This window comes from Panicum hallii, chromosome 4, assembly GCF_002211085.1.
Source record: "Panicum hallii strain FIL2 chromosome 4, PHallii_v3.1, whole genome shotgun sequence".
Classification (NCBI taxonomy): domain Eukaryota; kingdom Viridiplantae; phylum Streptophyta; class Magnoliopsida; order Poales; family Poaceae; genus Panicum; species Panicum hallii.
In genome coordinates, this window is record NC_038045.1 from 52701057 (window position 1) to 52712229 (window position 11173).

The 11173-nt window shown below is 56.1% G+C and overlaps 1 pseudogene; it reads left to right on the top strand.

The window, feature by feature from the left end:
* Positions 1 to 9854: 9854 nt before the first annotated feature.
* On the top strand, positions 9855 to 10962 carry LOC112890927 (annotated as a pseudogene).
* Positions 10963 to 11173: the final 211 nt, after the last annotated feature.

Below are 11173 nucleotides of genomic sequence, written 5' to 3' on the forward strand. Positions count from 1 at the left end.
TGTTTGATTTTCTTATCCTCTGCCACTGATGCAAACGTTTGATTTTCTTATCTTTTTTGCAGGAACGACCTCCCTTTTGATTGGTAACAGAGGCAACGAGTCGCGAGCTCAAGGTATATATGAAACTTAACATTTATATGTCGTCAATTTATAGTTTGTGTGTTGCCAAATGATTGTATGTTTGTTGTATAATATAGATGATGGATAGTGAGAACCAGCTATTAGTTTTTGTCGCTGCTGCACATCATTTTCTTTCAATGATGTCCTTGGTGATTGAATCTGCAAAAAGAAAACGTCGTGCTCCAGTAGGAAGGATTACTTATGTTCCAATTGATGAGAGGGATAGGATAAGACTCGTTTATCTCAATACTAAGATATGGAGGGATGATGTAACTTGTGTGAGCATGCTAAGACTTACCAGGGCATCATTCTTCCGTTTTTGTGAACTTTTTAGAAGCCGTTGCCTTTTAGAAGACACTGGTCGGTACATACGGACAGGGGTACCTCCTGCTAGGGTGTCCAGGCCCTTAGCTTCTCACCATCCGTAATCTCCCCCTCGTCTTCTGGGTGACGTGGCGTGCGGCCCGGACCTGACAGCTGGGATCATGGTCTCCGGACCCTCCCCGTGCTCTTAGAGGTCCGGGGCCTCCACGTGCCCATGAAGGCAGGGAGCCCTCGAGTAGCCCCCGCGGACCCGGACTCTCCACGGAGGTCCGGGGCCGCCACGTGTGATGGCCAGACCATCACGGGCCTGACCGCTCCAACCGGCCTCGGGGCCCGGACCCCCCTCCCCCGGGAAGGGGCCCGGTGCCGCCACGTGCTGCCCCTGCGGAGGGAGCGGGACTGGCCCTGCCACGTGCCTGTGGCAGGAGGCCCTTCGCAGGTCTCCAACCCACCTACCGGCATTTAATGCGGTAGCTAGGCCGGGTACGCCCAAGTCAAAAAGTGTGGCCTGGCACTAACACACGGGGCAGGTAGGCTGACACCACGGTAAGCCCGCCTATTTCCAAGGCGGCGCGTCCCGTCACCGTAAACTGTGAGCATGCGGCGTACAGTCCCGTCACAGCGCCGCGCACGGCGTGATGATGGCCTGTAACAGGAGAGCCGAGGCGTGCGCTGCCACAGTGCACGCGGAGGCAACGGCGCGGCGGGTCAGCGCTGCCCCTTCGCCTGACAGGATCTCACCCAACAGTGGCAGCACGGCACCACTGTTGGGTAACACTGACAGCAGTCACTGTGCAACACAAGGCTGCACACAGCCAAATCCTGGCTGTGGATACGCACATCAACTTCCCGATGGAGAAGACTACGGAGAGGAGCTGGAGATGAAGATCTCTATATCTCTCATAGAACAGGCTCCTGTTGGCCGGACCCACCTGTCGGGGTCCCGCACAGTGTAAGCACCTCCCTTGAACTATAAAAGGGAGAGGGCACTCGTTAGAAGACAAGATAGACACACACGAACACAAGTTCATGCTAAGTTCCATCCAGGCTTACACAATCAATACAACTCCCAAGTGGACGTAGGGTGTTACGCTCCGGCGGCCCGAACCACTCTAAAATCCTCGTGTCTTTCCTGCATTCATCCACGCATCGATCGAGCGAACCTAAGTCTCCTCCAAACCCATCCTTAAATTGGATTAGGCGGGTGCATTCCGCCACCCGGCTGGAGATTTCCTCCGACATTTGGCGCGCCAGGTAGGGGGCTAGGTTTGGTTTGCGCTCAGTCGACCCTCAAGACCGCAATGGCACAGGAAGGTGGTCATCACGACCTCCAGTTGGGTGAGGAAGTGGCGTCCACCACGCCACACGTTTCCCGTCGTCCTACGTCTAGGGCGGCGGTGCGAGCAGCTCCACAGCGTGCTGCGGCGCGGGCCTCCGTGGCCCAATCGGTGCCAGCACCGAATGGGCCGCTCATGGCAGCCAGGGCGTTGCTTCGCAACCCCCTGGTGAGGCGGCCTCGCCCGACGCCCAAAGGCAATGGCATGACGACGTCGACCGCCTCCTCAACCTGGCGCAGGCTTCCCCATGTTCGGTGGGGGGGTCTGCCTCCAGGCAACACCGTCGTCAGGGCGGCGCATCCGGTTTTGTGCACTCACCATCAGTGAGGAGTGCACAGACCGAGGACCTCCGGGCGGAGCTCAACCGTAGACGTGCGGGAGAGGACGCCCGTGTCTCCATCGAGCGGGCCCGTGGTCGCCGGCTCAGTATCGAGGGTCGTGACCTCGATGCTGAATTCGCTGCGGTGGCTCCGGCGCTGCAGGGACCTGTCCAGGCACCGGTGTCCGGGGTGGGCTGCGCAGCGCTTGCAGACCACCTTCGCGCGGTCGTCTGGCCATCCAAGTTTCGGCCGCACCTGCCGGAAAAGTATGACGGGTCCACCAACCCGTCAGAATTCCTGTAGGTCTACATCACCGCCATCACGGCGGCTGGAGGTAACGACGCTGTCATGGCAAGTTACTTTCATGTAGCTTTGACCGGGCCAGCCCGGACCTGGCTCATGAACCTTACTCCGGGATCCATCCGATCCTGGGGGGAGCTGTGCGCACAGTTCACGGTAAATTTTGCCAGTGCGTATCAGCAGCACGGTGTGGAGGCCCACCTCCACGCTGTGAGGCAGCAACCCGGAGAAACCCTCCGGACCTTCATCTCCCGCTTCACCAAGGTGCGTGGAACTATTCCGCGCATCTCCGATGCGTCTATTATCACGGCTTTCCGCCAGGGGGTCCGTGATGAGAAGATGCTGGAGAAGCTGGCGACCCACTAGGTGGAAACTGTCGCCACCTTGTTCGTTTTGGCGGACAAATGCGCTAGGGCTGCAGAAGGCCGTGCGTGGCACTCTGCGACCCAAGCAGGTCCCGCTCAGACGAGCGGGCCCAGCGTCGCTACCCCTGGCAGCGGCAAGAAAAAGAACAAGAAGAGCCGCGACAAGTCACGGATCGGGGGTCCGGCCGTTGCAGCAGCAACGACCGGGGGCCAGAACCCCCGTGGCAAGCGCCCACGACAACAGCGCACCGACCCTGGGTCGTGCCTTGTTCATCCTAGGGCTCGCCACAGCGCCACCGAGTGCCGCGAGATCCAGAAGCTCGCGGAGCGCCTCAGCAAGAGGCGCGACCAAGCCTCAAGGGAAGGCTCCTCCCCTCCGCGGCGGTCCGGCAAGGAGAAGCTCTCCGACGCCGATGCGGCCGCGGCGGAGAAGGAGTTGGGGTATCAAACCCCCAACAAAGACCTCAAGGGTCTCTTCCACCAGTCCGACTCCGAGTCCGGTGGTGACGAGCTCCGCAAGAAACTGTACGTCATGTACGGCGGCAGTTCAGAGCTTGTCTCCCAGCGGAACGTCAAGACCCTTCGCCGAGAGGTCCTCTTGGTGAAACCGGCGACGCTGAAGGCGGCGCCCCACCACCGGTGGAAGAACATCACTATCTCCTTCGGGCTGTCCGACTGCCCGGAGGACATGGCGGGCGCTGGTGTGCTGCCGCTTGTCACGGCACCCACCATCGCCAACGTCCGCCTCCACCACGTGCTGATCGACGGAGGTGCAGGCCTCAGCGTCATCAGCTATGCAGCGTTCAAACATCTACAGATCCCGGAGTCCAAGCTGACACCTTCGCGCCCATTCTCCGGAGTGGATCCGGACCCTGTGTACCCGGTGGGGACCATCTACCTACCGGTTACATCGGGATAGAGGACAACTTCCGTACCAAGAACATACAGTTCGAGGTTGCAGAGTTTAACCCCCCTTCAACGCCATCATCGGCAGATCAGCCCTGTACCGGTTCATGGCAGTGGCCCATTACGGGTACCTGGTCCTGAAGATGCCTACTCCGGCAGGCGTCCTCACCGTCCAGAGCGACCGGGCTGCTGCCGTCGCGGCGGTCGAGAAACTCCATGCGCTGGCAACAGGGCTTGCCCCTGCAGTAGGCGCCTAGGGGTCCGACCCCTCCACCTCGCGTGCCAAGGCTCTGGCCAAGGCACCCAAGGTCCGTCCGTCCGACACGGACAATGTACCCGTGAAGACCGTCCAGGTCGGAGCGGAGACCTCCTAGACCACCCGCATCGGTGGGAATCTGGGAGAGAAATAGGAAAGCGCGCTCATCGCCTTCCTCCGGGCAAATGTTGACGTGTTCGCCTGGGAGTCGTCACAGATGCCCAGGATCCCTAGGGAGGTGATTGAGCATCATCTGAAGATCCACCCTGATGCCAGGCCGGTCCGGCAGAAGCCACGCAAGCAGTCCATCGAGCGGCAAAACTTCATCCGTGAAGAGGTCCGCAAACTGCTACAGGCTGGCTTCATCGAGGAGGTCTATCACCCAGTGTAGTTGGCCAATCCAGTCGTGGTCCCGAAGGCAAACGAGAAGCTTCGGATGTGCATCGACTACACCAATCTTAATAAGGCATGCCCAAAAGACTCTTGTCCACTTCCGCGTATAGACCAGATTGTAGACTCCACCTCTGGGTGTGATTTGCTGTCCTTCATAGATGCCTATTCTGGTTTTCACCAAATCAAAATGGCTAGGGATGATAGGAAGCATACGGCTTTTATAACAGTGGATGTTCTTTATTGTTATATAGTAATGTCTTATGGATTGCTTAATGCTCTACCCATCTTTGCTCGTGCAATGAACATCACTTTAGGTGATTTGGTTACAGATATAGTTGAGGTGTATGTTGATGACATCGTTGTCAAGACTAGAGAATCAAATTCTCTCCTAGAAAATTTAGCTCAAGTCTTCGACAAGTTACGAGCGACCTCCACCAAGCTTAACCTCGAGAAATGCGTCTTTAGCGTGTCGGCGGGAAAGCTCCTTGGTTTCCTGGTCTCCCACCGGGGGATCGAGGGCAACCCGGATAAGGTCCGAGCGATCGAGGCAATGAGACCCCCTGCGCGCCTCAAGGATGTACAGAGGTTGACGGGGTCCCTTGCAGCCCTCAGCCGCTTTATCTCGAGGCTGGCAGAGAGGGCACTTCCCTTCTTCAAACTGATGAGGGGGTCCGGTCCATTTACATAGACTGAAGAGGCAGAACGAGCCTTCCAAGAGATGAAGCAGTACCTCACCTCCTTGCCGGTCCTGGTTGCACCAGACCCAGGTGAGACACTGTTTCTTTATCTTGCAGCGACGGCCGAAGTGATCAGCATGGTGCTGGTCACTGAGAGGTCCGTGCATCCCCCGCAGGGGGCCCCAGCAGACCCTCCTGTAGGAGAAGGAGGTCCGGCCTCCACCACTCCAGCAACCGGCCCTACTTCGGAGGGTCCGGCCAGGTCCCGGCCTGAAGAAACACCAAGCGACCTGGGGTCCGGCGGGTCCCCAGTTCAAGCTGAAGGATCCAGTCTGGCTGGCAGAGTCAGGACTGCCCAGAAGCCGGTCTACTACATCAGCGAGGTCCTTCACGAGGCAAAGGCCAGGTATCCTGAGACGTATAAACTTCTTTATGCTATACTCGTTGCGTCCAGAAAACTCCGCCACTACTTCCAGGCCCACAAGATTGTGGTGGTGACCTCCTACCCATTGAGGGCCATCCTCCACAATTCCAACGCCACGGGCAATATCGCCAAGTGGGTAGCTGAGCTCGCTGGATTCCAGCTCGACTTCCATCCACGCCATGCCGTCAAGAGTCAGGTCCTTGCTGACTTCGTCGCAGAGTGGACTCCAGCACCCAGCGTCCCTGGGGGTCCGGGTGATGGCTCGGACCCCCCACGTCTGGAAGTCAGGGCTCCGGTGTTCACCGGACCTCACTGGACACTCTTCTTTGATGGGTCCGCCCACAGCAAGAGGGCAGGGGTGGCGTAGTCCTCATCGACCCATGTGGCGAGCAATTGAAGTACATGGTGCACCTCGACTTTGAGGCCACCAACAACATGGCGGAGTATGAGGCCTTAATCTTTGGACTCACGGCGGCTCTATCCCTAGGGGTCCGGGAGCTCCTAGTCAAAGGAGACTCCCAACTCGTCATCAGGCAAGTCCGGGGGGAATGTTGCTGTAACAATCCCCAGCTCGCAGCCTACCTCATTCATGTGAAGAGCCTGAAGAAGGACTTCGATGTGCTGGAACTGCAACATGTTCCACGCGAGGGCAACTCAGCAGCTGATGCACTCTCCACGAGTGCATCGACTCAGGCACCCGTGCCAGAGGGCGTTTTCCAAAGACGTCTGTTGAAGCCTTCCGCCCAGCCTGCCGAACTGGGCGAAGGGGGTCGGACTAGCACCTCGAAGCTAGCGGTCCCGGCGGCGCTCCATCCGTGGAGCCCGCCGTGGGTCGTGTGCTCCCTCGAGGGTCCCGAAGACCTCAGGGAGCCGCACCCAAATTCTCAAGAAGGACCCGATGCATGGATATCCCAGGTTCGGGGCTACCTGAAAGATAATTTTCTTTCTAAAGATCAAGCATCTGCTGAGCGTATTGTCCGGATGGCTAAGCGGTACACAGTGGTAGAAGGGGATCTCTACCGCCGTGGCGCCAACGGCATCCTCATGCGATGCATCACCCAGGAAGAGGGCCGCGACTTGCTCGTGGAGATCCATGGAGGCGAGTGCGGAAGTCATTCCTCATCCCGCACGCTGGTCGGTAAAGCCTTCCAGCATGGCTTTTACTGGCCGACAGCGCTCCAGGATGCAGCTGAGTTGGTAAGGTCCTGCAAAGTGTGTCAGTTCAATGCAAAGCAGATACACACTCCAGCTCAGGCACTGCAGATGATTCCTCCCTCTTGGCCCTTTGCAGTATGGGGGTTGGATATCTTGGGACCTTTCCCTAGGGCCGTCGGGCGGGTACCGGTACCTCTATGTCGCCATTGACAAATTCACCAAGTGGCCGGAAGCAACTCCAGTGGTCAACATCACCAAGGCGTCAGCAACCGCTTTCCTCAAGTCCATCGTGTGCCGGTTTGGGGTCCCGAACCGGGTCATCACTGACAATGGGACTCAGTTCACAAGCCAATACTTTCAAGAGTACTGCGAGGACATTGGCATCCAGCTCTGTTTTGCCTCAGTGGCGCATCCCAGGAGCAACGGCCAAGTCGAGCAGGCTAATGCTGAGATCCTCAGAGGACTCAAGATCCGGACCTACTGTGACCTTGAGAAACATGGCGCAAGATGGATTGATCAGCTTCCAAGCGTGTTATGGGGGAACCGGACCACGCCCAGCCGGGCGACAGGGGAAACCCCTTTCTTCTTGGTCTACGGGGCCGAAGCGTGCCTTCGCCCGGAGATCACCATGGGCTCTCTACGAGTCCAGGCTTTTGATGAGGACTTGCAGGAACAGCAGCGTCACCAAGATGTGGACCTCATCGACGAGCGCATATGGCGAGCAACAGTCCGAAACGCACGGTACAACCAAGCGCTCCGACGCTACCACCAACGGTTCGTGCGTAGTAGGGAGCTCCAGGTCGGGGACCTAGTCTTGAGGCGAATCCTAAACCGAGAGGGCCTGCACAAGCTCTCCCCCAGCTGGGAGGGACCCTTCAAGGTGACAAAGGTGTGCCGACCCGGATCTGTTCGCCTGGCTACGGAGGAAGGCATGCAGCTACCCAATCCATGGAACATTGAGCACCTCCGTAAGTTCTATCCCTAGGACCTAGTTGAGAGAAAATTTTTCCTTTGTAATTGGTAGCATCAACGTGCGGACCAGGGCGGTGGAGGTCCGCCCTCGTAAACCCGGCCCCTGGCGTACATCCCACAACTCTTCTGTACCAATTCATTAAGGAAAAATTTGTTCTCAGGGTGTCCTTGAAGTCTATGCGATTCTATTTTTCTTCGCTTCTCGTTACGCTAACCCCCCACGTGGTTTTTCGCGTCAGTGTCGTGCCCAAGGCCATTCTTAAGTTGCTACGCTACGTCTCTGCCCTGGGACCTCTGACTCGCAGGAGAAAAGGAACCGGACACCCGGGAATTGGCTTCAGGGAGACGTGCTCGTTCTTCGCTGGGGTCTAGGGTCGTGTAGCCGCTTAGTCTGGTTCCGTACCCTAAGCCTACACGCCCTGCCCCCTAGGGCGGGTACCGTTGCACCTCGAACCATGGACCCGGGGGCCGAGACCCCTTTAATCCCCGGACCTAGGCCCTGGTGCTCTGACTCGCTACGCAACTTAGGAGGCCTTCGCTGGCCGGACCGGGACCTCATGGGGACGTCTACTAAACGTCGATCCTAAGTCATGTGCAGGACCTCAGTTCTATGGCAGCTAGTCCCGACCTATCGCGACTACCTCCCAGGGGGCCACGGGACCTCGGTGTGCTTGTGAACACTTTACAGATCGACAGTCAGGAAAACAGCTAAGTTTTTCGCAAAAAAGTAGACGCACGAAATACTTAAATACATTGCTGATAATGTTATATTACATCACATCACAAAGTTATGTTACAAAAGCAATAACAAAAATGCTAATTCTATTTCCCTGGTGGTCCGGAGGCGTCGGGACGGCGTCGGACGCGGGACACCACCATGTCGGCCGCCTCCTGCACGCCCTCCTTCGTGGCGGCCGCTGTCGCCCGGATAGGGCCAACCAGGACGGGGGTTAGCTGGATGGCGGGGTCGTGGCTCCGGAAGCTAGTAAGGATGTACTCAGCTGTCCACCCGGCGCAATGCTGGGATCTGGCCCCACCTGCGGGTTCATCCCTCACCCGAGGTGGGACCGGGGGCCTCTGTCGATACATACGGACAGGGGTACCTCCTGCTAGGGTGTCCAGGCCCTTAGCGTCTCACCATCTGTAATCTCCCCCTCGTCTTCTGGGTGACGTGGCGTGCGGCCCGGGCCTGACAGCTAGGATCATGGTCTCCGGACCCTCCCCGTGCTCTTAGAGGTCCGGGGCCTCCACGTGCCCATGAAGGTAGGGAGCCCTCGAGTAGCCCCCGCGGACCCGGACTCTCCACGGAAGTCCGGGGCCGCCACGTGTGATGGCCAGACCATCACGGGCCTGACCGCTCCAACCGGCCTCAGGGGCCAGGACCCCCTCCCCCCGGGAAGGGGTCCGGTGCCGCCACGTGATGCCCCTGCGGAGGGAGCGGGACTGGCCCTGCCACGTGCCTGTGGCAGGAGGCCCTTCGCAGGTCTCCAACCCACCTACCGGCATTTAATGCGGTAGCTGGGCCGGGTACGCCCAAGTCAAAAAGTGTGGCCTGCCACTGACACACGGGGCAGGTAGGCTGACACCACGGTAAGCCCGCCTGTTTCCAATGCGGTGCGTCCCATCACCGTATACTGTGAGCAGGCGGCGTACAGTCCCGTCACAGCGCCGCGCACGGCGTGATGATGGCCTGTAACAGGAGAGCCGAGGCATGCACTGCCACAGGGCACGCGGAGGCAACGACACGGCGGGTCAGTGCTGCCCCTTCGCCTGACAGGATCTCACCCAACAGTGGCAGCACAGCACCATTGTTGGGTAACACTGACAGCAGTCACTGTGCAAGACAAGGCTGCACACAGCCAAATCCTGGCTATGGATACGCACATCAACTTCCCGATGGAGAAGACTATGGAGAGGAGCTGGAGATGAAGATCTCCATATCTCTCATAGAACAGGCTCCTGTTGGCCGGACCCACCTGTCGGGGTCCCGCACAGTGTAAGCACCTCCATTGAACTATAAAAGGGAGAGGGCACTCGTTAGAAGACAAGATAGACACACACGAACACAAGTTCATGCTAAGTTCCATTCAGGCTTATACAATCAATACAACTCCCAAGTGGACGTAGGGTGTTACACTCTGGTGGTCCGAACCAGTCTAAAATCCTCGTGTCTTTCCTGCATTCATCCACGCATCGATCGAGCGCACCTAAGTCTCCTCCAAACCCATCCTTAAATTTGATTAGACGGGTGCATTCCGCCACCCGGCTGGAGATTTCCTCCGACAACACAATTCATATGTGTGTCGAGCAACAAGTTGCCATGTTTTTGCACACAATCGGTCACAATGTTAGGAATAGGGTAATTGCTACCAATTTTGGTAGGTCTAGTGAAACTGTTAGTCGCTACTTCAACAAAGTATTGCATGCTGCTGGGGAGCTACGAAAGGACTACATTAGGCCACCATCGTTAGCAACACCAGCTAAAATTGCAGGGAACCCGAAGTGGGATCCTTATTTTAAGGTTCAGCTCTATCTTCATATCATTTTTCAGGGCATAATTCATTTTTGGGGTGCTTATATGCTCTTATACTGCTACAATAGGATTGTATCGGTGCTATTGATGGTACACATGTACGAGCCACAGTTCCTAAGGCAATGGAGGCTGCCTTCCGTGGTAGGAAAAGTTACCCTACCCAAAATGTAATGGCAGCCATTGATTTTGATCTTCGATTTACATTTGTCTTGGCCAGATGGGAGGGGACAGCCCATGATGCATATATTTTACGGAATGCTTTAGAACGACAAAATGGTCTTCGTGTCCCACAAGGTAAAAATTAATGTGTTAGCTCAACCATTTTAATCATGACATAGCCATGCTAGCATTGTCACACACATCTCCCTTATATGATAGGCAAGTTCTACCTAGTGGATGCCGGATATGGAGCTAAACCAGGATTTTTGCCTCCTTACCGTGGTGTGCGGTATCACTTAAACGAGTGGGGCAACAATCCTGTGCAAAATGAGAAAGAATTGTTCAACCGTAGGCATGCATCTCTCCGCCAAACAGTAGAACGCGGTTTTGGGTCATTGAAGAGAAGGTTCAAGATTCTTGATGATGCTACTCCACATTTTCCTTTTACTACACAAGTTGAAATTGTTGTTGCTTGCTGCATTATTCACAATTGGGTTATAGATGATGGGGGTGATGAGTTCATAATTCCGGAGGATGAGGAAGTGCTACTATTAGCCACGAAAGATCATCACATGGGCAAGCTGTTGAACATGCCTTTATGGTTAATTTTAGGCAGGAAATTGCCAATACCATGTGGCAAGACCGACTTAACTCTCATGGCAACAATATGTGATCTATGTATCTTTTTTTTGTTTATGGACCTATGTATCTTTGTGTGTTTATGGACCTATGTATCTTTTTTTGTTTATGGACCTATGTATCTTTGTGTGTTTATGGACCTATGTTTGCTCAAATTTACTTTACTTTGGTGTTACAAAGCTTCATCCAATGGAGGTAGAGTCCAAAAGTGCTGCTGGGCAAACAGATTGGACAGCTGTAAGCATCTAGGCCCACAAGGTATGTTTCGGTGATTAATGACAACCATTATTGTG